Source organism: Protopterus annectens, chromosome 14.part0 (assembly GCF_019279795.1).
Source record: "Protopterus annectens isolate FY-2018-M chromosome 14.part0, PAN1.0, whole genome shotgun sequence".
NCBI classification, from domain to species: Eukaryota; Metazoa; Chordata; order Ceratodontiformes; family Protopteridae; genus Protopterus; species Protopterus annectens.
In genome coordinates, this window is record NC_056748.1 from 761,678,587 (window position 1) to 761,705,376 (window position 26,790).

Genomic DNA, 26,790 nt, shown 5'->3' on the forward strand with positions numbered 1-26,790 from the left:
TAATGTCATTCCCACTGTCTTGTTACTGTGATATAATACAGGCCAGTCTACAGAATGGCATGCTCACTCCCTTGTTAATGTGGTATTATACTGGCCCATCTGCAGAATGGCATTCCCACTGCTTGTTCCTGTGGTATAATACAGGCCCATCTGTAGAATGGCATTCCCACTGCCTTGTTACTGTCATATAATACAGGCCAGTATACAGAATGGCATTCACACTGGATTGTTACTGTGGTGTAATTCAGGCCCGTCTGCAGAATGGCATGCCCACTGCCTTGTTACTGTGGTATAATACAACCCTGAATAAAGAATGACATTCCCACTGCCTTGTCACTGTGGTATAGTACAGTCCCGACTAAAGAATGGCATTCCCACTGCCTTGTTACTGTTGTATAATAGAGGCCCGACTACAGAATGGCATTCCTACTGCCTAGTTACTGTAGGTACAATACAGGCCTGTCTACAGAATGGCATTCCCACTGACTTGTCACTGTGGTATAATGCAGACCAGACTACAGAATGGCATTCCACTGCCTTGTCACTGTGGTGTAATACAGGCCTGTCTTCAGAATGGCATTCCCACTACCTTGTTACTGTGGTATAATACAGGCCTGACTAAAGAATGGCATTCCCACTGCCTTGTTACTGTGGTATAGTACAACCCTGACTAAAGAATGGCATTCCCACTGCCTTGTTACTGTGATATATTACAGGCCTGTTTGCAGAATGGCATTCCTACTGCCCTGTTACTGTGGTATAATACAGGCCCGACTACAGAATGGCATTCCCACTGCCTTTTTTCTGTGGTATTGTACAGGCCATCTTCAGAATGGCATTCTCACTGCCTTGTTACTGTGGTATAATACATGGCAGTCTGCAGAATGGCATTACCGCCACCTTCTTACTGTGGTATATTACAGGCCTGTCTACAGAATGGCATTCCCACTCCCTTGTTACTGTGGTATAATACAGCCCGTCTACAGAATGGTATTCCCACTACTTTGTTACTGTGGTATAATACAGGCCCATCTACATAATGGCATGCCCACTGCCTTTTTACTGTGGTATAATGCAGGCCAGTCTGCAGAATGGCATGCCCACTGCCTTGTTACTGTGGTATAATACAGGCCAGTCTACAACATGGCATTCCCACTGCCTTGTTACTGTGGTATAATACAGGCCTGACTACAGAATGGCATTCCCACTGCCGTGTTACTGTGGTATAATACAGGCCTGTCTAATGAATGACATTCCTACTACCTTGTTACTGAGGTATAGTACAGGCCTGTTTACAGAATGGTATGCCCACTGCCTTGTTACTGTGGTATAATACAGGCCCATCTACAAAATGGCATTCCAACTGCTTTGTTACTGTGGTATAATACAGGCCATTCTACAGAATGGCATTCCCACTGCCTTGTTACTGTGGTGTAATACAGGCCCATCTGCAGAATGCCATTCCCACTGCCTTGTTACTGAAATACAGGCCCATCTGCAGAATGGCATTCCCATTGCCTTGTTACTTTGGTATAATACTGGCCCATCTAAAGAATGGCATTCCCACTGCCTTGTTACTGGGGTATAGTGCAGGCACGACTTCAGAATGGCATGCCAACTGCCTTGTTACTGTGGTATAATACAGGCCAGTCTACAGAACGGCATGGCCACTTCCTTTTTACAGTGGCATAATACAAGCCCAACTACAGAATGGCATTCCCACAGCCTTGTTACTATGGTATAATACAGGCCTCTCTACAGAATAGCATTCCTTCTGCCTTGATCCTGTGGTATAGTACAGGCCTGTCTACAGAATAGTATGCCCACTGCTTTGTTACTGTGGTATAATACAGGCCCATCTACAGAATGGCATGCCCACTGCCTTGTTACTGTGGTATAATACAGGCCAGTCTGCAGAATGGCATTCCCATTGCCTTGTTATTGTGGTATAATACAGGCCAGTCTACAGAATGGCATTTCCACTGTATTGTTAATGTGGTATAGTACAGTCCCATCTGTAGAATGGCATTCCCACTGCCTTGTTGCTGTCGTATAAAACAGACCCATCTACAGAATGGCATTCCCACTGCATTGTTACTGTGGTGTAATGCAGTCCCGACTACAGAATGGCAAGCCAACTGCCTTGTCACTGAGGTATAATGCAGGACTGTCTACAGAATGGCATTCCCACTGCCTTATTGCTGTGGTATAATACAGGCCCGCCTAGAGAATGGTATTCCCACTGCCTTGTTACTGTGGTATAATACAGGCCCTTCTACAGAATTGTATTCCCACTGCCTTGCTACTGTGGCATAATGCAGCCTGTCTACAGAATGGCATTCCCACGCGCTCGTTACTGTGGTATACTACAGGCCCATCTACGGAATGGTATTCCCACTGCCCTGTTAGTGAGGAATAATACACGCCAGTCTACTGAATGGCATTTCCACTGCCTTGCCACTGTGGTATAATGCAGGCCCAAATACAGAATGGCATTTCCACTGCCTTAATACTGTGGTATAATACAGACCTGTCTTTAGAATGGCATTCCCACTGTCTTGTTACTGTGGTATAATACAGGCCCGACTAAAGAATGGCATTCACACTGCCTTGTTACTGTGGTATAGTACAGGCCCGACTAATGAATGGCATTCCCCACTGCCTTATTACTGTTGTATAATAGAGGCCCGTCTATAGAATGGCATATCTATTGCCTTGTTACTGTGGTACAATACAGGCCTGACTTCAGAATGGCATTCCCACTGCCTTGTCACTGTGGTATAATACAGGCCTGACTAAAGAATAGCATTCCCTCTGCCTTGTTACTGTGGTATAGTACAGGCCCGACTTAAGAATGGCATTCCCACTGTCTTGTTACCGTGGTATAATACAGGCCCGTCTACAGAATGGCATTCCTACTGCCTTGTTCCTGTTGTATAATATAGGCCCAACTACAGAATTGCATTCCCACTGCCTCTTTTCTGTGGTATTGGACAGGCCTGTCTTCAGAAAGGCATTCTCACTGCCTTGTTACTGTGGCATAATACAGGGCAGTCTACAGAATGGCATTCCCACTGCCTTCTTACTATGGTATAATACAGGCCTGTCTAAATAATGGCATTCCCACTGCCTTCTTACTGTGGTATAATACAGGCCCATCTACAGAATGGCATGCCCACTGCCTTTTTACTGTGGTATAATACAGGCCAGTCTGCAGAATGGCATGCCCACTACCTTATTGTGGAATAATACAGGCCAGTCTACAACTTGGCATTCCCACTGCCTTGTTACTGTGGTATAATACAGGCCTGACTACAGAATGGCACTCCCACTGCCTTGTTACTGTGGTAAAATACAGGCCTGTCTAATGAATGGCATTCCTACTACCTTGTTACTGAGGTATGGTACAGGCCCGTTTACAGAATGGGATGCCCACTGCCTTGTTACTGTGGTATAATACAGGCCCGTCTGCAGAATGGCATTCCCACTGCCTTGTTCCTGTGGTATAATACAGGCCTGTCTGCAGACTGGCATTACCACTGCCTTGTTACTGTCGTATAATACAGGCCAGTCTACAGAATGGCATTCACACTGGCTTGTTACTGTGGTATAATACAGGCCTATCTACAGAATGGCATTCCCACTGCCTTGTTACTGTGGTATAATACATGTCTGACTAAAGAATGGCATTCCCACTGCCATGTTACTGTGGTATAGTACAAGCCTGACTTAAGAATGGCATTCCCACTGCATTGTTACTGTTGTATAATAGATGCCTGTCTACAGAATGGCATTCCTACTGCCTTGTTACTGTGGTACAATACAGGTCTGTCTTCAAAATGGCATTCCCACTGCTTTGTCACTGTGTTATAATACAGGCCTGACTAAAGAATGGCATTCCCACTGCCTTGTTACTGTGGTATAGTACAGGCCAGACTAAAGAATGGCATTCCCACCACCTTGTTACAATGGTATAATACAGGCCCGTCTACAGAATGGCATTCCCACTGCCTTCTTACTGTGGTATAATACAGGCCCGAATACAGAATGGTATTTCAACGGCCTTGTTGCTGAGGTATAATACAGGCCTGTCTAAATAATGGCATTTCCACTGCCTTGTTACTGTGGTATAACACAGGCCCATCTACAGAATGGCATGCCCACTGCCTTTTTACTGGGGTATAATACAGGCCAGTCTGCAGAATGGCATGCCCACTGCCTTGTTACTGTGGTATAATCCAGGCCTGACTAACGAATGGCATTCCCACTGCCTTGTTACTGTGGTATAATACAGGCCCATCTACAGAATGGCATTCCCACTGCCTTGTCACTGTGGTATAAAACAGGCCCGTTTACAGAATGGAATGCCCACTGCCTTGTTACTGTGGTATAATACAGGCCCATCTACAGAATGGCATTCCCACTGCCTTGTTACTGTGGTATAACACAGGCCATTCTACAGAATGGCATTCCCACTGCCTTGTTACTGTGGTATAATACAGGCCAGTCTGCAGAATGGCATTACCACTGACTTGTTACTGAGGTATAATACAGGCCCATCTACAGAATGGCATTCCCACTGCCTTGTTACTGTGGTATAATATAGGCCCGTTTACAGAATGGGATGCCCACTGCCTTGTTACTGTGGTATAATACAGGCCCATCTACAGAATGGCATTCCCACTGCCTTGTTACTGGGGTATAATACAGGCACGACTTCAGAATGGCATGCCCACTGCCTTGTTACTGTGGTATAATACAGGTCAGTCTACAGAATGGCATGGCCACTGCCTTATTACTGTGTTATAATACAGGCCCGACTACAGAATGGCATTCCCACAGCCTTGTTACTATGGTATAATACAGGCCCATCTACAGAATGGCATGCCCATTGCCTTGTTACTGTGGTATAATACAGGCCCATCTACAGAATGGCATGCCCATTGCCTTGTTACTGTGGTATAATACAGGCCCATCTGCAGAATGGCATTCCCACTGCCTTATTCCTGTGGTATAATACAGGCCCGTTTGCAGAATGGCATTCCCACTACCTTGTTGCTGTGGTATAATACAGGCCCATCTACAGAATGGCATAACCACTGCCTTGTTACTGTGGTGCAATGCAGGCCCGACTACAGAATGGCATGCCCACTGCCTTGTCACTGAGGTATAATGCAGGCCTGTCTACAGAATGGCATTACCACTGCCTTGTTACTGTGGTATAATACAGGCTTGTCTAGAGAATGGTATCCCCACTGTCTTGTTACTGTGGTATAATACAGGCCTGTCTACAGAATGGCATTCCCACACCCTTGTTACTGTGTTATACTACAGGCCAGTCTACAGAATGGTATTCCCACTACCCTGCTACTGCAGAATAATACTGGCCAGTCTACTGAATGGCATTCCCACTGTCTTGTTACTGTGGTATAATACAGGCCCATCTACAGAATGGCATAACCACTGCCTTGTTACTGTGGTATAGTATAGGCCAGTCTACAGCATGGCATTCCCACTGCCTTGTTACTGTGGTATAATGCAGACCCGACTACAGAATGGCATTTCCACTGCCTTGTTACTGTGGTATAATACAGGCATGTCTGAAGAATGGCATTCCCACTGCCTTTTTCCTGTGGTTTAATAAAGGCCCTTCTGCAGAATGGCATTCCCACTGTCCTTGCTACCATGGTATAATACAGGCCCATCTGCAGAACTGCAATCCCAATGCCTTGTTACTGTGGTATAATACAGGCCCAACTAAAGATTTGCATTCCTACTGCCTTGATACTTTGGTATAGTACAGGCCCATCTACAGAATGGCATTCCCACTGCCTTGTTACTGTGGTATAATACAGGCTATTCTACAGAATGGCATTCCCACTGCCTTGTTACTGTGGTATAATACAGGCCATTCTACAGAATGGAATTCCCACTGCCTTGTTACTGTGATATAATACAGGCCAGTCTGCAGAATGGCATTACCACTGACTTGTTACTGGGGAATAATACAGGCACGACTTCAGAATGGCATGCCCACTGCCTTGTTACTGTGGTATAATACAGGCCCATCTACAGAATGGCATGCCCACTGTCTTTTTACTGGGGTATAATACAGGCCAGTCTGCAGAATGGCATGCCCACTGCATTGTTACTATGGTATAATACAGGCCATTCTACAGACTATGCATTCCCACTGCCTTGTTACTGTGGTATAATCCAGGCCTGACTAATGAATGGCATTCCCACTGCCTTGTTACTGTGGTGAAATACAGGCCTGTCTAATGAATGGCATTCCTACTACCTTGTTACTGAGGTATAGTACAGGCCCATTTACAGAATGGGATGCCCACTGCCTTTTTACTGTGGTATAATGCAGGCCCATCTACAGAATGGCATTCCCACTGACTTGTTACTGTGGTACAATACAGGCCTGTTTACAGAACGGGATGCCCACTGCCTTGTTACTGTGGAATAATATAGGCCCATCTACAGAATGGCATTCCCACTGCCTTGTTACTGTGGTATAATACAGGCCATTCTACAGAATGGCATTCCCACTGCCTTGTTACTGTGGTATAATACAGGCCATTCTACAGAATGGCATTCCCACTGCCTTGTTACTGTGGTATAATACAGGCCAGTCTGCAGAATGGCATTACCACTGACTTGTTACTGAGGTATAATACAGGCCCATCTACAGAATGGCATTCCCACTGCCTTGTTACTGTGGTATAATATAGGCCCGTTTACAGAATTGGATGCCCACTGCCTTGTTACTGTGGTATAATACAGGCCCATCTACAGAATGGCATTCCCTCTGCCTTGTTACTGTGGTATAATACAGGCTATTCTACAGAATGGCATTCCCACTGACTTGTTACTGTGGTATAATACAGGCCAGTCTGCAGAATGGCATTACCACTGACGTGTTACTGAGGTATAATACAGGCCCGTCTACAGAATGGCATTCCCACTGCCTTGTTACTGGGGTATAATATAGGCACGACTTCAGAATGGCATGCCCATTGCCTTGTTACTGTGGTAGAATACAGGCCAATTTACAGAATGGCATGGCCACTGCCTTATTACTGTGGTATAATACAAGCCCGACTACAGAATGGCATTCCCACAGCCTTGTTACTATGGTATAATACAGGCCCATCTACAGAATGGCATGCCCATTGCCTTGTTACTGTGGTATAATACAGGCCAGTCTACAGAATGGCATTCCCATTGCCTTGTTACTGTGGTATAATACAGGCCAGACTATAGAATGGCATTTCCACTGTCTTGTTAATGTGGTATAATACAGGCCCATCTACAGAATGGCATTCCCACTGCCTTATTCCTGTGGTATAATACAGGCCCGTTTGCAGAATGGCATTCCCACTACCTTGTTGCTGTGGTATAATACAGGCCCATCTACAGAATGGCATTCCCACTGCCTTGTCACTGAGGTATAATGCAGGCTTGTCTACAGAATGGCATTCCCACTGCCTTGTTACTGTGGTATAATACAGGCTCGTCTAGAGAATGGTATTCCCACTGTCTTGTTACTGTGGTATAATACAGGCCTGTCTACAGAATGGTATTCCCACTGCCCTACTACTGCAGAATAATACTGGCCAGTCTACTGAATGGCATTCCCACTGCCTTGTTACTCTTGTATAATACAGGCCCATCTACAGAATGGCATGCCCACTGCCTTGTTACTGTGCTATAGTACAGGCCAGTCTATAGCGTGGGATTCCCACTGCCTTGTTACTGTGGTATAATGCAGACCCGACTACAGAATGGCATTTCCACTGCCTTGTTACTGTGGTATAATACAGACCTGTCTTCAGAATGGCATTTCCACTGCCTTGTTACTGTGGTATAATACAGGCACATCTGAAGAATGGCATTCCCACTGCCTTTTTCCTGTGGTTTAATAAAGGCCCTTCTGCAGAATGGCATTCCCACTGTCCTTGTTACCGTGGTATAATACAGGCCCATCTGCAGAACTGCAATCCCAATGCCTTGTTACTGTGGTATAATACAGGCCTGACTACACAATGGCATTTCCACTGTCCTGTTACTGTGGTACAATACAGGCCTGTCTACAGAATGGCATTGCCACTGCCTTTTTACTGTGATATAATACAGGCCCGTCTAAAGAATGGCATGCCCACTGCCTTGTTACTGTGGTATAATTCAGGCCCGTCTGCAGAATGGCATTCCCACTGTCTTGTTACTGTGGTATAATACAGGCCTGTCTACAGAATGGCATTCCCACTGCCTTGTTACTGTGGTATAATACAGGCCCAACTAAAGAATGGCATTCCCACTGCATTGTTAATGTTGTATAATAGAGGCCCATCTACAGAATGGCATTCCTACTGCCTTGTTACTGTGGTACAATACAGGCCTGTCTACAGAATGGCATTCCCACTGTTTTGTCACTGTGGTATAATGTAGGCCCGACTACAGAATGGCATTTCCTCTGCCTTGTTACTGTGGTATAAAACTGGCCTGTCTTCAGAATGGCATTCCCACTGCCTTGTCACTGTGGTATAAAACAGGCCTGTTTACAGAATGGGATGCCCACTGCCTTGTTACTGTGGTATAATACAGGCCCATCTACAGAATGGCATTCCCACTGCCTTGTTACTGTGGTATAATACAGGCCATTCTACAGAATGGCATTCCCACTGCCTTGTTACTGTGGTATAATACAGGCCATTCTACAGAATGGCATTCCCACTGCCTTGTTACTGTGGTATAATACAGGCCAGTCTGCAGAATGGCATTACCACTGACTTGTTACTGAGGTATAATACAGGCCCATCTACAGAATGGCATTCCCACTGCCTTGTTACTGTGGTATAATATAGGCCCGTTTACAGAATGGGATGCCCACTGCCTTGTTACTGTGGTATAATACAGGCCCATCTACAGAATGGCATTCCCACTGCCTTGTTACTGGGGTATAATACAGGCACGACTTCAGAATGGCATGCCCACTGCCTTGTTACTGTGGTATAATACAGGTCAGTCTACAGAATGGCATGGCCACTGCCTTATTACTGTGTTATAATACAGGCCCGACTACAGAATGGCATTCCCACAGCCTTGTTACTATGGTATAATACAGGCCCATCTACAGAATGGCATGCCCATTGCCTTGTTACTGTGGTATAATACAGGCCCATCTACAGAATGGCATGCCCATTGCCTTGTTACTGTGGTATAATACAGGCCCATCTGCAGAATGGCATTCCCACTGCCTTATTCCTGTGGTATAATACAGGCCCGTTTGCAGAATGGCATTCCCACTACCTTGTTGCTGTGGTATAATACAGGCCCATCTACAGAATGGCATTCCCACTGCCTTGTTACTGTGGTGCAATGCAGGCCCGACTACAGAATGGCATGCCCACTGCCTTGTCACTGAGGTATAATGCAGGCCTGTCTACAGAATGGCATTCCCACTGCCTTGTTACTGTGGTATAATACAGGCCTGTCTACAGAATGGCATTCCCACACCCTTGTTACTGTGTTATACTACAGGCCCGTCTACAGAATGGTATTCCCACTACCCTGCTCCTGCAGAATAATACTGGTCAGTCTACTGAATGGCATTCCCACTGTCTTGTTACTGTGGTATAATACAGGCCCATCTACAGAATGGCATAACCACTGCCTTGTTACTGTGGTATAGTATAGGCCAGTCTACAGCATGGCATTCCCACTGCCTTGTTACTGTGGTATAATGCAGACCCGACTACAGAATGGCATTTCCACTGCCTTGTTACTGTGGTATAATACAGGCATGTCTGAAGAATGGCATTCCCACTGCCTTTTTCCTGTGGTTTAATAAAGGCCCTTCTGCAGAATGGCATTCCCACTGTCCTTGTTACCATGGTATAATACAGGCCCATCTGCAGAACTGCAATCCCAATGCCTTGTTACTGTGGTATAATACAGGCCCAACTAAAGATTTGCATTCCTACTGCCTTGATACTTTGGTATAGTACAGGCCCATCTACAGAATGGCATTCCCACTGCCTTGTTACTGTGGTATAATACAGGCTATTCTACAGAATGGCATTCCCACTGCCTTGTTACTGTGGTATAATACAGGCCATTCTACAGAATGGAATTCCCACTGCCTTGTTACTGTGGTATAATACAGGCCAGTCTGCAGAATGGCATTACCACTGACTTGTTACTGGGGAATAATACAGGCACGACTTCAGAATGGCATGCCCACTGCCTTGTTACTGTGGTATAATACAGGCCCATCTACAGAATGGCATGCCCACTGCCTTTTTACTGGGGTATAATACAGGCCAGTCTGCAGAATGGCATGCCCACTGCGTTGTTACTATGGTATAATACAGGCCAGTCTACAACTATGCATTCCCACTGCCTTGTTACTGTGGTATAATCCAGGCCTGACTAATGAATGGCATTCCCACTGCCTTGTTACTGTGGTGAAATACAGGCCTGTCTAATGAATGGCATTCCTACTACCTTGTTACTGAGGTATAGTACAGGCCCGTTTACAGAATGGGATGCCCACTGCCTTTTTACTGTGGTATAATGCAGGCCCATCTACAGAATGGCATTCCCACTGACTTGTTACTGTGGTATAATACAGGCCTGTTTACAGAACGGGATGCCCACTGCCTTGTTACTGTGGAATAATACAGGCCCATCTACAGAATGGCATTCCCACTGCCTTGTTACTGTGGTATAATACAGGCCATTCTACAGAATGGCATTCCCACTGCCTTGTTACTGTGGTATAATACAGGCCATTCTACAGAATGGCATTCCCACTGCCTTGTTACTGTGGTATAATACAGGCCAGTCTGCAGAATGGCATTACCACTGACTTGTTACTGAGGTATAATACAGGCCCATCTACAGAATGGCATTCCCACTGCCTTGTTACTGTGGTATAATATAGGCCCGTTTACAGAATTGGATGCCCACTGCCTTGTTACTGTGGTATAATACAAGCCCATCTACAGAATGGCATTCCCTCTGCCTTGTTACTGTGGTATAATACAGGCTATTCTACAGAATGGCATTCCCACTGACTTGTTACTGTGGTATAATACAGGCCAGTCTGCAGAATGGCATTACCACTGACGTGTTACTGAGGTATAATACAGGCCCGTCTACAGAATGGCATTCCCACTGCCTTGTTACTGGGGTATAATATAGGCACGACTTCAGAATGGCATGCCCATTGCCTTGTTACTGTGGTAGAATACAGGCCAATTTACAGAATGGCATGGCCACTGCCTTATTACTGTGGTATAATACAGGCCCGACTACAGAATGGCATTCCCACAGCCTTGTTACTATGGTATAATACAGGCCCATCTACAGAATGGCATGCCCATTGCCTTGTTACTGTGGTATAATACAGGCCAGTCTACAGAATGGCATTCCCATTGCCTTGTTACTGTGGTATAATACAGGCCAGACTATAGAATGGCATTTCCACTGTCTTGTTAATGTGGTATAATACAGGCCCATCTGCAGAATGGCATTCCCACTGCCTTATTCCTGTGGTATAGTACAGGCCCGTTTGCAGAATGGCATTCCCACTACCTTGTTGCTGTGGTATAATACAGGCCCATCTACAGAATGGCATTCCCACTGCCTTGTCACTGAGGTATAATGCAGGTTTGTCTACAGAATGGCATTCCCACTGCCTTGTTACTGTGGTATAATACAGGCTCGTCTAGAGAATTGTATTCCCACTGTCTTGTTACTGTGGTATAATACAGGCCTGTCTACAGAATGGCATTCCCACGCCCTTGTTACTGTGGTATACTACAGGCCCGTCTACAGAATGGTATTCCCACTGCCCTGCTACTGCAGAATAATACTGGCCAGTCTACTGAATGGCATTCCCACTGCCTTGTTACTCTTGTATAATACAGGCCCATCTACAGAATGGCATGCCCACTGCCTTGTTACTGTGCTATAGTACAGGCCAGTCTATAGCATGGGATTCCCACTGCCTTGTTACTGTGGTATAATGCAGACCCGACTACAGAATGGCATTTCCACTGCCTTGTTACTGTGGTATAATACAGGCCTGTCTTCAGAATGGCATTTCCACTGCCTTGTTACTGTGGTATAATACAGGCACATCTGAAGAATGGCATTCCCACTGCCTTTTTCCTGTGGTTTAATAAAGGCCCTTCTGCAGAATGGCATTCCCACTGTCCTTGTTACCGTGGTATAATACAGGCCCATCTGCAGAACTGCAATCCCAATGCCTTGTTACTGTGGTATAATACAGGCCTGACTACACAATGGCATTTCCACTGTCCTGTTACTGTGGTACAATACAGGCCTGTCTACAGAATGGCATTCCCACTGCCTTGTTACTGTGGTATAATACAGGCCATTCTACAGAATGGCATTCCCACTGCCTTGTTACTGTGGTATAATACAGGCCATTCTACAGAATGGCATTCCCACTGCCTTGTTACTGTGGTATAATACAGGCCAGTCTGCAGAATGGCATTACCACTGACTTGTTACTGAGGTATAATACAGGCCCATCTACAGAATGGCATTCCCACTGCCTTGTTACTGTGGTATAATATAGGCCCGTTTACAGAATGGGATGCCCACTGCCTTGTTACTGTGGTATAATACAGGCCCATCTACAGAATGGCATTCCCACTGCCTTGTTACTGTGGTATAATACAGGCCAGACTATAGAATGGCATGCCCACTGCCTTGTTACTGTGGTATCCATCTACAGAATGGCATGCCCATTGCCTTGTTACTGTGGTATAATACAGGCCCATCTGCAGAATGGCATTCCCACTGCCTTATTCCTGTGGTATAATACAGGCCGTTTGCAGAATGGCATTCCCACTACCTTGTTGCTGTGGTATAATACAGGCCCATCTACAGAATGGCATTCCCACTGCCTTGTTACTGTGGTATAATGCAGGCCCGACTACAGAATGGCATTCCCACTGCCTTGTCACTGTGGTATAATGCAGGCCTGTCTACAGAATGGCATTCCCACTGCCTTGTTACTGTGGTATAATACAGGCCTGTCTACAGAATGGCATTCCCACCCTTGTTACTGTGTTATACTACAGGCCCGTCTACAGAATGGTATTCCCACTACCCTGCTACTGCAGAATAATACTGGTCAGTCTACTGAATGGCATTCCCACTGTCTTGTTACTGTGGTATAATACAGGCCCATCTACAGAATGGCATAACCACTGCCTTGTTACTGTGGTATAGTATAGGCCAGTCTACAGCATGGCATTCCCACTGCCTTGTTACTGTGGTATAATGCAGACCCGACTACAGAATGGCATTTCCACTGCCTTGTTACTGTGGTATAATACAGGCATGTCTGAAGAATGGCATTCCCACTGCCTTTTTCCTGTGGTTTAATAAAGGCCCTTCTGCAGAATGGCATTCCCACTGTCCTTGTTACCATGGTATAATACAGGCCCATCTGCAGAACTGCAATCCCAATGCCTTGTTACTGTGGTATAATACAGCCGTGACTACAGAATGGCATTTCCCCTGTCCTGTTACTGTGGTACAATACAGGCCTGTCTATAGAATGGCATTCCCACTGCCTTGTTACTGTGGTATAATACAGGCCATTCTACAGAATGGCATTCCCACTGCCTTGTTACTGTGGTATAATACAGGCCATTCTACAGAATGGCATTGCCACTGCCTTGTTACTGTGGTATAATACAGGCCAGTCTGCAGAATGGCATTACCACTGACTTGTTACTGAGGTATAATACAGGCACGACTTCAGAATGGCATGCCCCCAGGTATAATACAGGCCCATCTACAGAATGGCATTCCCACTGCCTTGTTACTGTGGTATAATATAGGCCCGTTTACAGAATGGGATGCCCACTGCCTTGTTACTGTGGTATAATACAGGCCAGTCTACAGAATGGCATTCCCATTGCCTTGTTACTGTGGTATAATACAGGCCAGACTATAGAATGGCATTTCCACTGTCTTGTTAATGTGGTATAATACAGGCCCATCTGCAGAATGGCATTCCCACTGCCTTATTCCTGTGGTATAGTACAGGCCCGTTTGCAGAATGGCATTCCCACTACCTTGTTGCTGTGGTATAATACAGGCCCATCTACAGAATGGCATTCCCACTGCCTTGTCACTGAGGTATAATACAGGCCCATCTACAGAATGGCATTCCCACTGCCTTGTTACTGTGGTATAATACAGGCCCGTCTACAGAATGGCATTCCCACTGCCTTGTTACTGTGGTATAATACAGGCCTGTCTACAGAATGACATTCCCACTGCCTTGTTACTGTGGTATAATACAGGCCTCTCTACAGAATGGCATTCCCACTGCCTTGTTAATATGGTATAATACAGGCCAATCTACAGAATGGCATTCCCACTGCCTTGTTACTGTGGTATAATACAGGCCCATCTACAGAATGGCATTCCCACTGCCTTGTTACTGTTGTATAATACAGGCCCATCTACAGAATGGCATGCCCACTGCCTTGTTACTGTGCTATAGTACAGGCCAGTCTATAGCATGGGATTCCCACTGCCTTGTTACTGTGGTATAATGCAGACCCGACTACAGAATGGCATTTCCACTGCCTTGTTACTGTGGTATAATACAGGCCTGTCTTCAGAATGGCATTTCCACTGCCTTGTTACTGTGGTATAATACAGGCACATCTGAAGAATGGCATTCCCACTGCCTTTTCCTGTGGTTTAATAAAGGCCCTTCTGCAGAATGGCATTCCCACTGTCCTTGTTACCGTGGTATAATACAGGCCCATCTGCAGAACTGCAATCCCAATGCCTTGTTACTGTGGTATAATACAGGCCTGACTACACAATGGCATTTCCACTGTCCTGTTACTGTGGTACAATACAGGCCTGTCTATAGAATGGCATTCCCACTGCCTTGTTACTGTGGTATAATACAGGCCATTCTACAGAATGGCATTCCCACTGCCTTGTTACTGTGGTATAATACAGGCCATTCTACAGAATGGCATTGCCACTGCCTTGTTACTGTGGTATAATACAGGCCAGTCTGCAGAATGGCATTACCACTGACTTGTTACTGAGGTATAATACAGGCCCATCTACAGAATGGCATTCCCACTGCCTTGTTACTGTGGTATAATACAGGCCCATCTACAGAATGGCATTCCCACTGCCTTGTTACTGTGGTATAATACAGGCCCATCTACAGAATGGCATGCCCACTGCCTTGTTACTGTGGTATAATACAGGCCCATCTACAGAATGGCATTCCACTGTCTTGTTACTGGGGTATAATACAGGCACGACTTCAGAATGGCATGCCCACTGCCTTGTTACTGTGGTATAATACAGGTCAGTCTACAGAATGGCATGGCCACTGCCTTATTACTGTGTTATAATACAGGCCCGACTACAGAATGGCATTCCCACAGCCTTGTTACTATGGTATAATACAGGCCCATCTACAGAATGGCATGCCCATTGCCTTGTTACTGTGGTATAATACAGGCCCATCTACAGAATGGCATGCCCATTGCCTTGTTACTGTGGTATAATACAGGCCCATCTGCAGAATGGCATTCCCACTGCCTTATTCCTGTGGTATAATACAGGCCCGTTTGCAGAATGGCATTCCCACTACCTTGCTGCTGTGGTATAATACAGGCCCATCTACAGAATGGCATTCCCACTGCCTTGTTACTGTGGTGCAATGCAGGCCCGACTACAGAATGGCATGCCCACTGCCTTGTCACTGAGGTATAATGCAGGCCTGTCTACAGAATGGCATTCCCACTGCCTTGTTACTGTGGTATAATACAGGCCTGTCTACAGAATGGCATTCCCACACCCTTGTTACTGTGTTATACTACAGGCCCGTCTACAGAATGGTATGCCCACTACCCTGCTACTGCAGAATAATACTGGTCAGTCTACTGAATGGCATTCCCACTGTCTTGTTACTGTGGTATAATACAGGCCCATCTACAGAATGGCATAACCACTGCCTTGTTACTGTGGTATAGTATAGGCCAGTCTACAGCATGGCATTCCCACTGCCTTGTTACTGTGGTATAATGCAGACCCGACTACAGAATGGCATTTCCACTGCCTTGTTACTGTGGTATAATACAGGCATGTCTGAAGAATGGCATTCCCACTGCCTTTTTCCTGTGGTTTAATAAAGGCCCTTCTGCAGAATGGCATTCCCACTGTCCTTGTTACCATGGTATAATACAGGCCCATCTGCAGAACTGCAATCCCAATGCCTTGTTACTGTGGTATAATACAGGCCCAACTAAAGATTTGCATTCCTACTGCCTTGATACTTTGGTATAGTACAGGCCCATCTACAGAATGGCATTCCCACTGCCTTGTTACTGTGGTATAATACAGGCTATTCTACAGAATGGCATTCCCACTGCCTTGTTACTGTGGTATAATACAGGCCATTCTACAGAATGGAATTCCCACTGCCTTGTTACTGTGGTATAATACAGGCCAGTCTGCAGAATGGCATTACCACTGACTTGTTACTGGGGAATAATACAGGCACGACTTCAGAATGGCATGCCCACTGCCTTGTTACTGTGGTATAATACAGGCCCATCTACAGAATGGCATGCCCACTGCCTTTTTACTGGGGTATAATACAGGCCAGTCTGCAGAATGGCATGCCCACTGCGTTGTTACTATGGTATAATACAGGCCAGTCTACAACTATGCATTCCCACTGCCTTGTTACTGTGGTATAATCCAGGCCTGACTAATGAATGGCATTCCCACTGCCTTGTTACTGTGGTGAAATACAGGCCTGTCTAATGAATGGCATTCCTACTACCTTGTTACTGAGGTATAGTACAGGCCCGTTTACAGAATGGGATGCCCACTGCCTTTTTACTGTGGTATAATGCAGGCCCATCTACAGAATGGCATTCCCACTGACTTGTTACTGTGGTATAATACAGGCCTGTTTACAGAACGGGATGCCCACTGCCTTGTTACTGTGGAATAATACAGGCCCATCTACAGAATGGCATTCCCACTGCCTTGTTACTGTGGTATAATACAGGCCATTCTACAGAATGGCATTCCCACTGCCTTGTTACTGTGGTATAATACAGGCCATTCTACAGAATGGCATTCCCACTGCCTTGTTACTGTGGTATAATACAGGCCAGTCTGCAGAATGGCATTACCACTGACTTGTTACTGAGGTATAATACAGGCCCATCTACAGAATGGCATTCCCACTGCCTTGTTACTGTGGTATAATATAGGCCCGTTTACAGAATTGGATGCCCACTGCCTTGTTACTGTGGTATAATACAAGCCCATCTACAGAATGGCATTCCCTCTGCCTTGTTACTGTGGTATAATACAGGCTATTCTACAGAATGGCATTCCCACTGACTTGTTACTGTGGTATAATACAGGCCAGTCTGCAGAATGGCATTACCACTGACGTGTTACTGAGGTTTAATACAGGCCCGTCTACAGAATGGCATTCCCACTGCCTTGTTACTGGGGTATAATATAGGCACGACTTCAGAATGGCATGCCCATTGCCTTGTTACTGTGGTAGAATACAGGCCAATTTACAGAATGGCATGGCCACTGCCTTATTACTGTGGTATAATACAGGCCCGACTACAGAATGGCATTCCCACAGCCTTGTTACTATGGTATAATACAGGCCCATCTACAGAATGGCATGCCCATTGCCTTGGTACTGTGGTATAATACAGGCCAGTCTACAGAATGGCATTCCCATTGCCTTGTTACTGTGGTATAATACAGGCCAGACTATAGAATGGCATTTCCACTGTCTTGTTAATGTGGTATAATACAGGCCCATCTGCAGAATGGCATTCCCACTGCCTTATTCCTGTGGTATAATACAGGCCCGTTTGCAGAATGGCATTCCCACTACCTTGTTGCTGTGGTATAATACAGGCCCATCTACAGAATGGCATTCCCACTGCCTTGTCACTGAGGTATAATGCAGGCTTGTCTACAGAATGGCATTCCCACTGCCTTGTTACTGTGGTATAATACAGGCTCGTCTAGAGAATGGTATTCCCACTGTCTTGTTACTGTGGTATAATACAGGCCTGTCTACAGAATGGCATTCCCACGCCCTTGTTACTGTGGTATACTACAGGCCCGTCTACAGAATGGTATTCCCACTGCCCTGCTACTGCAGAATAATACAGGCCCATCTACAGAATGGCATGCCCACTGCCTTGTTACTGTGCTATAGTACAGGCCAGTCTATAGCATGGGATTCCCACTGCCTTGTTACTGTGGTATAATGCAGACCCGACTACAGAATGGCATTTCCACTGCTTGTTACTGTGGTATAATACAGGCCTGTCTTCAGAATGGCATTTCCACTGCCTTGTTACTGTGGTATAATACAGGCACATCTGAAGAATGGCATTCCCACTGCCTTTTTCCTGTGGTTTAATAAAGGCCCTTCTGCAGAATGGCATTCCCACTGTCCTTGTTACCGTGGTATAATACAGGCCCATCTGCAGAACTGCAATCCCAATGCCTTGTTACTGTGGTATAATACAGGCCTGACTACACAATGGCATTTCCACTGTCCTGTTACTGTGGTACAATACAGGCCTGTCTACAGAATGGCATTCCCACTGCCTTTTTACTGTGATATAATACAGGCCCGTCTACAAAATGGCATGCCCACTTCTGTGTTATTGTTTTGTTGTACAGGCCCGTCTAAAGAATGGCATGCCCACTGCCTTGTTACTGTGGTATAATACAGGCCCGTCTACAGAATGCCATGCCCACTGCCTTGTTACTGTGATATAATACAGGCCAGTCAACAGAATGGCATGCTCACTCCCTTGTTACTGTGGTATAATACTGGCCTGTCTGCAGAATGGCATTCCCACTGCCTTGTTCCTGTGGTATAATTCAGGCCCGTCTGCAGAATGGCATTCCCACTGCCTTGTTACTGTCGTATAATACAGGCCAGTCTACAGAATGGCATTCACACTGGCTTGTTACTGTGGTATAATTCAGGCCCGTCTGCAGAATGGCATTCCCACTGTCTTGTTACTGTGGTATAATACAGGCCTGTCTACAGAATGGCATTCCCACTGCCTTGTTACTGTGGTATAATACAGGCCCAACTAAAGAATGGCATTCCCACTGCATTGTTAATGTTGTATAATAGAGGCCCATCTACAGAATGGCATTCCTACTGCCTTGTTACTGTGGTACAATACAGGCCTGTCTACAGAATGGCATTCCCACTGTTTTGTCACTGTGGTATAATGTAGGCCCGACTACAGAATGGCATTTCCTCTGCCTTGTTACTGTGGTATAAAACTGGCCTGTCTTCAGAATGGCATTCCCACTGCCTTGTTACTGTGGTGTAATACAGGCCTGACTAAAGCATGGCATTCCCACTGCCTTGTTACTGTGGTATACTACAGGCCCGACTAAAGAATGGCATTCCCACTGCCTTTTTACTGTGGTATAATACAGGCCCATCTACAGAAAGGCATTCCTACTGCCTTGTTACTGTGGTATAATACAGGCCCGACTACAGAATGGCATTCCCACTGCCTTTTATCTGTGGCATTGTACAGGCCCGTCTTCAGAATGGCATTCTCACTGCCTTGTTACTGTGGTACAATACAGGCCTGTCTACAGAATGGCAGTCCCACTGCCTTCTTATTATGGTATAATACATGCCCACCCTCCTACCGTCTCACATTAATGGACACCCTTACCTCTTCTATTTGAGCTACTACATCTCCATCCCATAAAGAGACTAGAACACTGCTGTCGATGCTGCAAGCACAGTTCAAATCAGCTGTTAGACTGCTGCTACAGATGTAACCTGATAAAATTATGCATACTTGGTGATTGTCTGATAGTTTAATGTTCTCCCTTCATCTGTCTGTTGTAGTTTCCTACCAGTTCTCTTAGAAACATACTGGTTGATTGTCTACTGGCTACTTTGAAGTGTATAGAAGTGTATATCTAAATATATATATATATATATATATATCTCAATATATATTTATACCTATATATATATATATATATATATATATATATATATCTACAAGATTAAGTCATAAAAAGTAGATTACTCAGAACTGAGAATCCCAAATTATAGAACAAAAAACAGAGACTCTTAAAGCACTGAAATACTCATAAGAGTGAATCACAAAACACAGAATACTTCATTCCCACTATAACAAGCCCTGTATCAGTAAACCACAGCTACAAAACTGAGCTCATGACATAAAGTGTTGTCTTCACAGTGATACTTTTAGGGAAAAGGATTTTACTATCTCAATGTGTATGGTTAATGATAGGTCTAGGGTTAGCACGAGTAAGGTAGGCAGGGTGCTTCACTCATATGTGCATTTTCTCTTTTTTTTTTTTACATCCACAAAATCTTTTTTACCAAATGTGTATTCTACTTTTTGAGTTACAACCATGCATGCATGCATGCGTGCACATCCAACACCCCCTGCACTCTGATGTAGGTGGCAAGCTCCCCTACACCCTCTGACTTAACTATCCCAACTCCGCAATTGTAACAACTCAAAGAAGGGAGAAATCTCCCTAAAGATCAGAATTTTTGCCAATAAAAAATGATATAGGCCTTACAGAGATCTCCAAAATAAATAACCTAAGCAAAAAAAAGACAAAATCACACATGATAACCCCAACAAAACACAGTAAAAACCCACCCAGCTCCAGCAAACCCTCATGAAAAATATAACACTGCCCTAGCCTACAAGTCAGAACAACAACTGGTCGCAGATAAAATACTTAGACCATACCAGCATTCAGTCATTAAAAGCTATTCACTTGTTCGACTTATTATTGTTTAGTTGAATGCTCAAACTCTATGTTGACATGCATTATGTTGAATCAAATTGATTGACATTTTGCATGTTGACATGGTACTACATATGTGCCAAAAATTAATCTTCATGCATATAAAACTTAAAAAAAAAAAAAAAATAAAGCATTATGCCTCCTGCTAATTATATATTCTTACTCCAAGAATGCATGTTCCCTGGGAAAAAGGGTGTATTGCCCTACCTAACGAATGTTGATCTCACACGCCTTCCAACCATTAGTTTAGTCAACCAAATTCTGGCAAGTTTTAAGTAGATTTTGACATACTTGGAGGGTATATATATATATATATATATATATATATATATGTGTGTGTGTGTGTGTGTATACATACATATTCAGAGAGAGAGATTGTGTGAATGAGTCATGGGAGCATTCTCCCTGCAAAAAAACACTTAAAAAAAATCTGACAAAGTCACTCACAGAATGAAAAATTAAATAAGTGTACAGTGGCATGAAACTGAAAGAATGGTAAATAAACTGCAAAACAAACAATTTTTATTAAACTAAAATATAACTCAAACTGCATAGATCTGCATTTTGTGTGTGTGTGTGTTCGTTCATCCTTCAATGACCTGGCTTCTTGTCCATAATTATTTTCCTCTGCTCTATACCTGGTGAGTTCCCAGGACAGACTTCATCCCATCCATGACCCTGAACTGGACAAGGCAGGTAAACTTAGAATCAAGGAAAGACAAAATTCCAGTTTCACCTCATTTACCATTATTACACAGTTCACCATCACATAACTTTGCTACCCCCTTTTCATGGAAAGTCTGTTTTGACAAAGGGGAAAACCTGAGTAAATGAACTGCAACAACAAGAAATATTACATAGCGGTTACAAGTAAATTTGTAAAAGAAAAAGCAGAGCGCAGAAGCTGACTGCTACGGTAAGTCCACATGGATCACATTTATATGAGTAATTCTCTGGTTTTGAAAGAAGTTTTAAATGGACTTCCTCATAAGAGACTAATGGGGAATTTGCAATAAATCATTTTAAAAGTAACAAAAATAGTTTTGAAAGTCTTGGAATCATGCATCACAAGAAAGTATGCATGTCAGTACATCTGCTGTGACTTCAGGTGTCTCGTTGTGTTTCTGTTTCACAGGGCACGTCTTGCACTGAGCTCACATTTGTTTAAAATTACAAGATCCTTCATGGTACAGCACATAAGTGGTCACAATGTAATTTAAAATAAGGGAGTTAGGAAACAAAATATTTTAAATTGTGCAAATACTCTATACATTTCCAAGCCCATATATTCTCCTTGAAAATATAACCAGTGTCCCAAACAGGAAAAACTCAAGTGTATAGCAATACATTGGGACTAATTTTATTACAAACTGGTTTACATCTCAAATAATATTTTGCTAAAAGGAATACTTTGGTTTTACAGCAAGAGCTGTATCTTCCAAGTAGCTCCTGCTAAAAATTAAAATACCCAGAAATTAGTCATTAATCAGAAAAAATAGTTTTTAATAATAAGATGTTTGAATTCTTCATTTGGTCCCCAAAAATGCACATTACAGTGCCAGCAAACTTTAGTTAATATTAACATTATTCAGGAATATAGTGTATTTCTGAAAATACTATGTATGTAATATTATCATGCCCCAGGGGACAGAGGGATGTTTTCAAGCAGTAAATTACATTTGTCCAGCTGAAGAATAAATAAATCCTAAAACAAACTGTTACATTTTGTATCACTAAGAATTAAAAGAAGACATAGTTTATATTTTACACACTGTTTTTAAACAATGGTTATTGAGGGCACATAGTTGATAAAAAGTTTTATATTCTCTTTCTTTCCAGTAGGTGGTGCTACTATTTTGTTCAGACTTTACACAAGCACAACATAAACTTTTAGAAGCCTGTCATAAAGACATTTTTATTAGCAATTGTTCGCACTTTGCTTTTGAATCACTAGTGAGCAACACTATTGCCTTTGTTTGATTACTTACTGCATTGAACATGGATAAAGGTTTCAGTAAAGTTTACAGGCCAGAACTTGGCAAAAATGTTTCCTCTGCTAAAAATAATTTATCCTGCCTCCGTGAGCAGTTTGTTAAGAAAAAGGGTATAGGCAAAAGAAAATCACCTGACTGCTTGCAAATGAGAATCATGGCTAGGGTAAAAAAAAAAAAAAAAAAATAGAACACTGTCACTGACATATCTGTGCTGTAATTTGAATGTGTACACAGTGGCTTTTCCATATCGCTCATCAAACTCTATACAGTAAGCTATCTGATCCAATGCCCCTGAGGTGAATGAGCAGCTATTACATTTCCTCAGTATTTTACTGTTTAAAAAATGTTGATTCCTATTGGCAGATAAGAAAATGAACTATAAAACTACCGTAAACACCGGCATCGTATGTAAGAACAGTATGAAGTTAAGAAATGCAGGTTAGACTGCAGCAGTCATACTGCAATGAAGGCATCAGGATATAAATGCACACACTTTCCAGAATAAAGATTTAAACTAGCCACTCAAATAGCATTATTTTCTTTACAATAGCAATTGACAAATGAGTGAATAGGCTGACATCTTCATTGAAAATCTTAAATATATGATAAAGATGTAAATTTGTTGGAAAAAATCTAAAGTATTTTTGTTATAAATAAGTCCTTGGGTGCTGTCCTTTGTTATGTTGCTAGTGTCACTCACATTATTACTATTCAGTCTGCTGCCTGCCTTTTGACTTCATGCTCTCCACGCTTTCCATATTTATATAATTTTGCAATGTCCTCCCCTAATTCTTTGCTTAAATTGTAGTTCAGGTTATACCTGAAAACAGATGTGTGTGCCTCATGTGCTTACCTTGTTAAAAATCAAAAGGGCATGCTCACAAAGGATGATCATGGTTATTTTCAGGCATACCTCTTAAACCATAGAGAGTTGTGTCAATATCTGTGTTTGTAATAGCTTCCAAAAATAGTTTTTTGTTGTGATGCAAAATTAATTATGGCTAGTGCAAATAAATTAATAAATGCAACAATTTAGGCTGTTTTTAACATTGCCATGCTGTATTGCAAAGGCTCTTGGATGTTGCATGTACCATTATAAATCTAGATATAATTCTGTCTTCCCTTGTGCATGAAGGTTAAAAAAAAAAAATAGGAAAAATAAATGTGTAAGTCTGTTACTGGGAGCCCAGCTTAGGGACCACTTTAAATTCTCCTCTTTATTGAGTCCAGGGCTGAAAATCATTCAATTCTGCTGAGGACATGGTGAAAGTGTGGTGTGTATAAATATTGTGGGCTCTCCAGATAGCCAGCAGATTTATTCCACTGCCAAGCCTGCAGAAAATTGACTTGTTTCATGGAGGCAGGGGCTATTGACACATTACAGCAAGGAGGGTTAAGAGAGAAAGAAGCGAGACCGGCTCCCCTCTATTATACGATAATGTAATCAGCAGTGTGGGAAATGGCTGTGGGTAAAATGGCATCGCTGACATTTATATTAGAGGATATTGATGGCAAGAGCTGTGACCGCATCTATCCTGCCTCCCGTTTCCCAGGATTGACAGAGAAGCTGTTGTAGGATTTCTTTCTCTCACCCTCTCTCTCTCTCTCTACCCGCCTCTCTTTCTTCTTAGCTCACTCCGAGCTGCTGCTGTCATTGCAGATAGGTAATTGAAAAATGGACTTTACCTTTTTGCAGCATGAAGGGGGGGAGGGGGAGGAACAGGCAATTACTGCATAGGTTACCTATTCAATCTCAAGCTGCCTCTTCAGGATAGAGACAGAGCAATGAAGAGAGAGAGAATGAAAGAGAGGTGGGGAGAGAGAGAGAGACAGAGAGGGAAAGATGCAAAGATATTTTGATTTTGTATGGCTGTTTTATTGGCAAATTTAATATTAATACAAGCACAACAGCAAAGGAAGAAAATCAGTAAGATTACCAGAGCAGACGGGCATAGTCGAGCACTGCCAAAAAACTGTCATTGAACCAATAAGTGACTAATTTTACAGATGCAAGAATTTTTTCATATCTTTGCCACCCTTTGATGTCCAACATATCCAGATGTAATACATGTAGAAATGTTGCCTACCTTTACAGTGCCTGGACATAAATATATAATTTGTCTTTTTTTCCAAAATGAGGTGCTAGATTTCCACTTTAAATTAATGGAATGGAGCTAGAGCTACCAGTGTGGCATGCTGAAGCTCTGGGCACAAAACTAGATATTTTATTTTGACTTAAATAAAACTCTCACAGTCTTGCCTAGGAAAAGACCTGCACCACAGTGGTAGTAAGCACCAGACTTTCAGAATAAGTTATACAAAGAAACTCCATAATGAAGAGAACTCCTCATAAATAGCATAATACTTTGCATAATGAACAATTCACTATAGAGCCTCGAAGACATGCACTATTTCAAATATCACAGATGATCACCTCTTTCTTGTTTAGCCTGAGAATCTTGAGCTACTTCACATTATAAGATAATTTACATATGTGGATTTTTTTTCAGATGTGGACACACTGTTATAAAGGAAATATATTTGGTCTGAAGGTCTGTATCCTTTATGGAGGTTCATGGTAGGTATGCCTTTTGATGTTCTCATTCCCATGATGATTGTGGGGGAAACCCTGCCCAGCAAGCTGCCATGCACTTTAATGTGGAAGACATCATAAAAGTGTCAATGTGCTGTACATATATTGTTAAGGAAAGCATCATGCAGTTTTCAGAGATTAGAACTGTAGGGAAAAACATGATCCTATCTACTAAAATATCACAGTCGCAATCATGAAGGGATGATATGTGCTATTCCAAAAATAAATAAAAACTCCTGAACATGTGTGTGATGACAAGAAAAATATTTATTACTCCAGAAGCAACTAGGTTATCACAGCTATAGCTTTCAAAAAGTGATATGGAGACACTGACACTTATCCTGACTGGTGTAAGTGACAATCTCTCAGCTTTTACTTCATAGTACTTTACTAAACCTGAGTTAGGATCTGTGAATATAAGGGCAATGATTGTGTATCATACCACATTGACACATAACAGACAGACAGCCCTATGCCTTACATGACACACTCCATATACAGTTGCATCAGGGTACAGTATTTGCCTATTATATACTTTTTTGTGTGCTGACCAGTTGAGGTGTATTACACAAGCAGTCTGGTCCATATGAGAATCCTATAAATATATTCTCAGACAAAAGATAAACTTGTTGCAGAAAACGTTGCACTAATTCACCTACTGGGGGATTACTTCCCAGCATTTCAAATATGCGTACTTAACTTTTCACTGTTATGTACGACCCTTAAGCTACTGTGGTTGTCTCCATTCTAGGGCCATTTGCAAACTTTATCTCTTTTTCTTGTCATGTTGCTTCTTGGCAGAAAGTTCAGTCACTGCTTTAATGCTCTATATTAGCTAATTTCTTCCTTTTCAGGTGGAGATGACTGAGAGCTCTACATGTTGTTACTTTTTATTATACTCATGTTGAAACTCTTTCCATCTTCTTCACTGTTACTTAGTTCAACACTGCTAGATAGTTCTCTATTACAGTTACTATTTTCTGCTTTCATAAGGGGAAACACCTTACCGTTGCTACTATAGATAATCTATTATATAGCTTACAATTACAAAAACTCTCTTGCACGGTTTACTTCTGCCTACCGCACAGTCACTACAGGTACTCTACTACAATAATTTGACCCTTTTCTCACTATCCATCTAATAGATGCAATGGATATCCAGACTTGTACCAGCTTCCCTAACTATATCATCCACTGTCTTAACACTTTTACTTACTACACTCTGTACTCTGTACTGTATATAAAATGTTTCTGAAACCAGTTTTG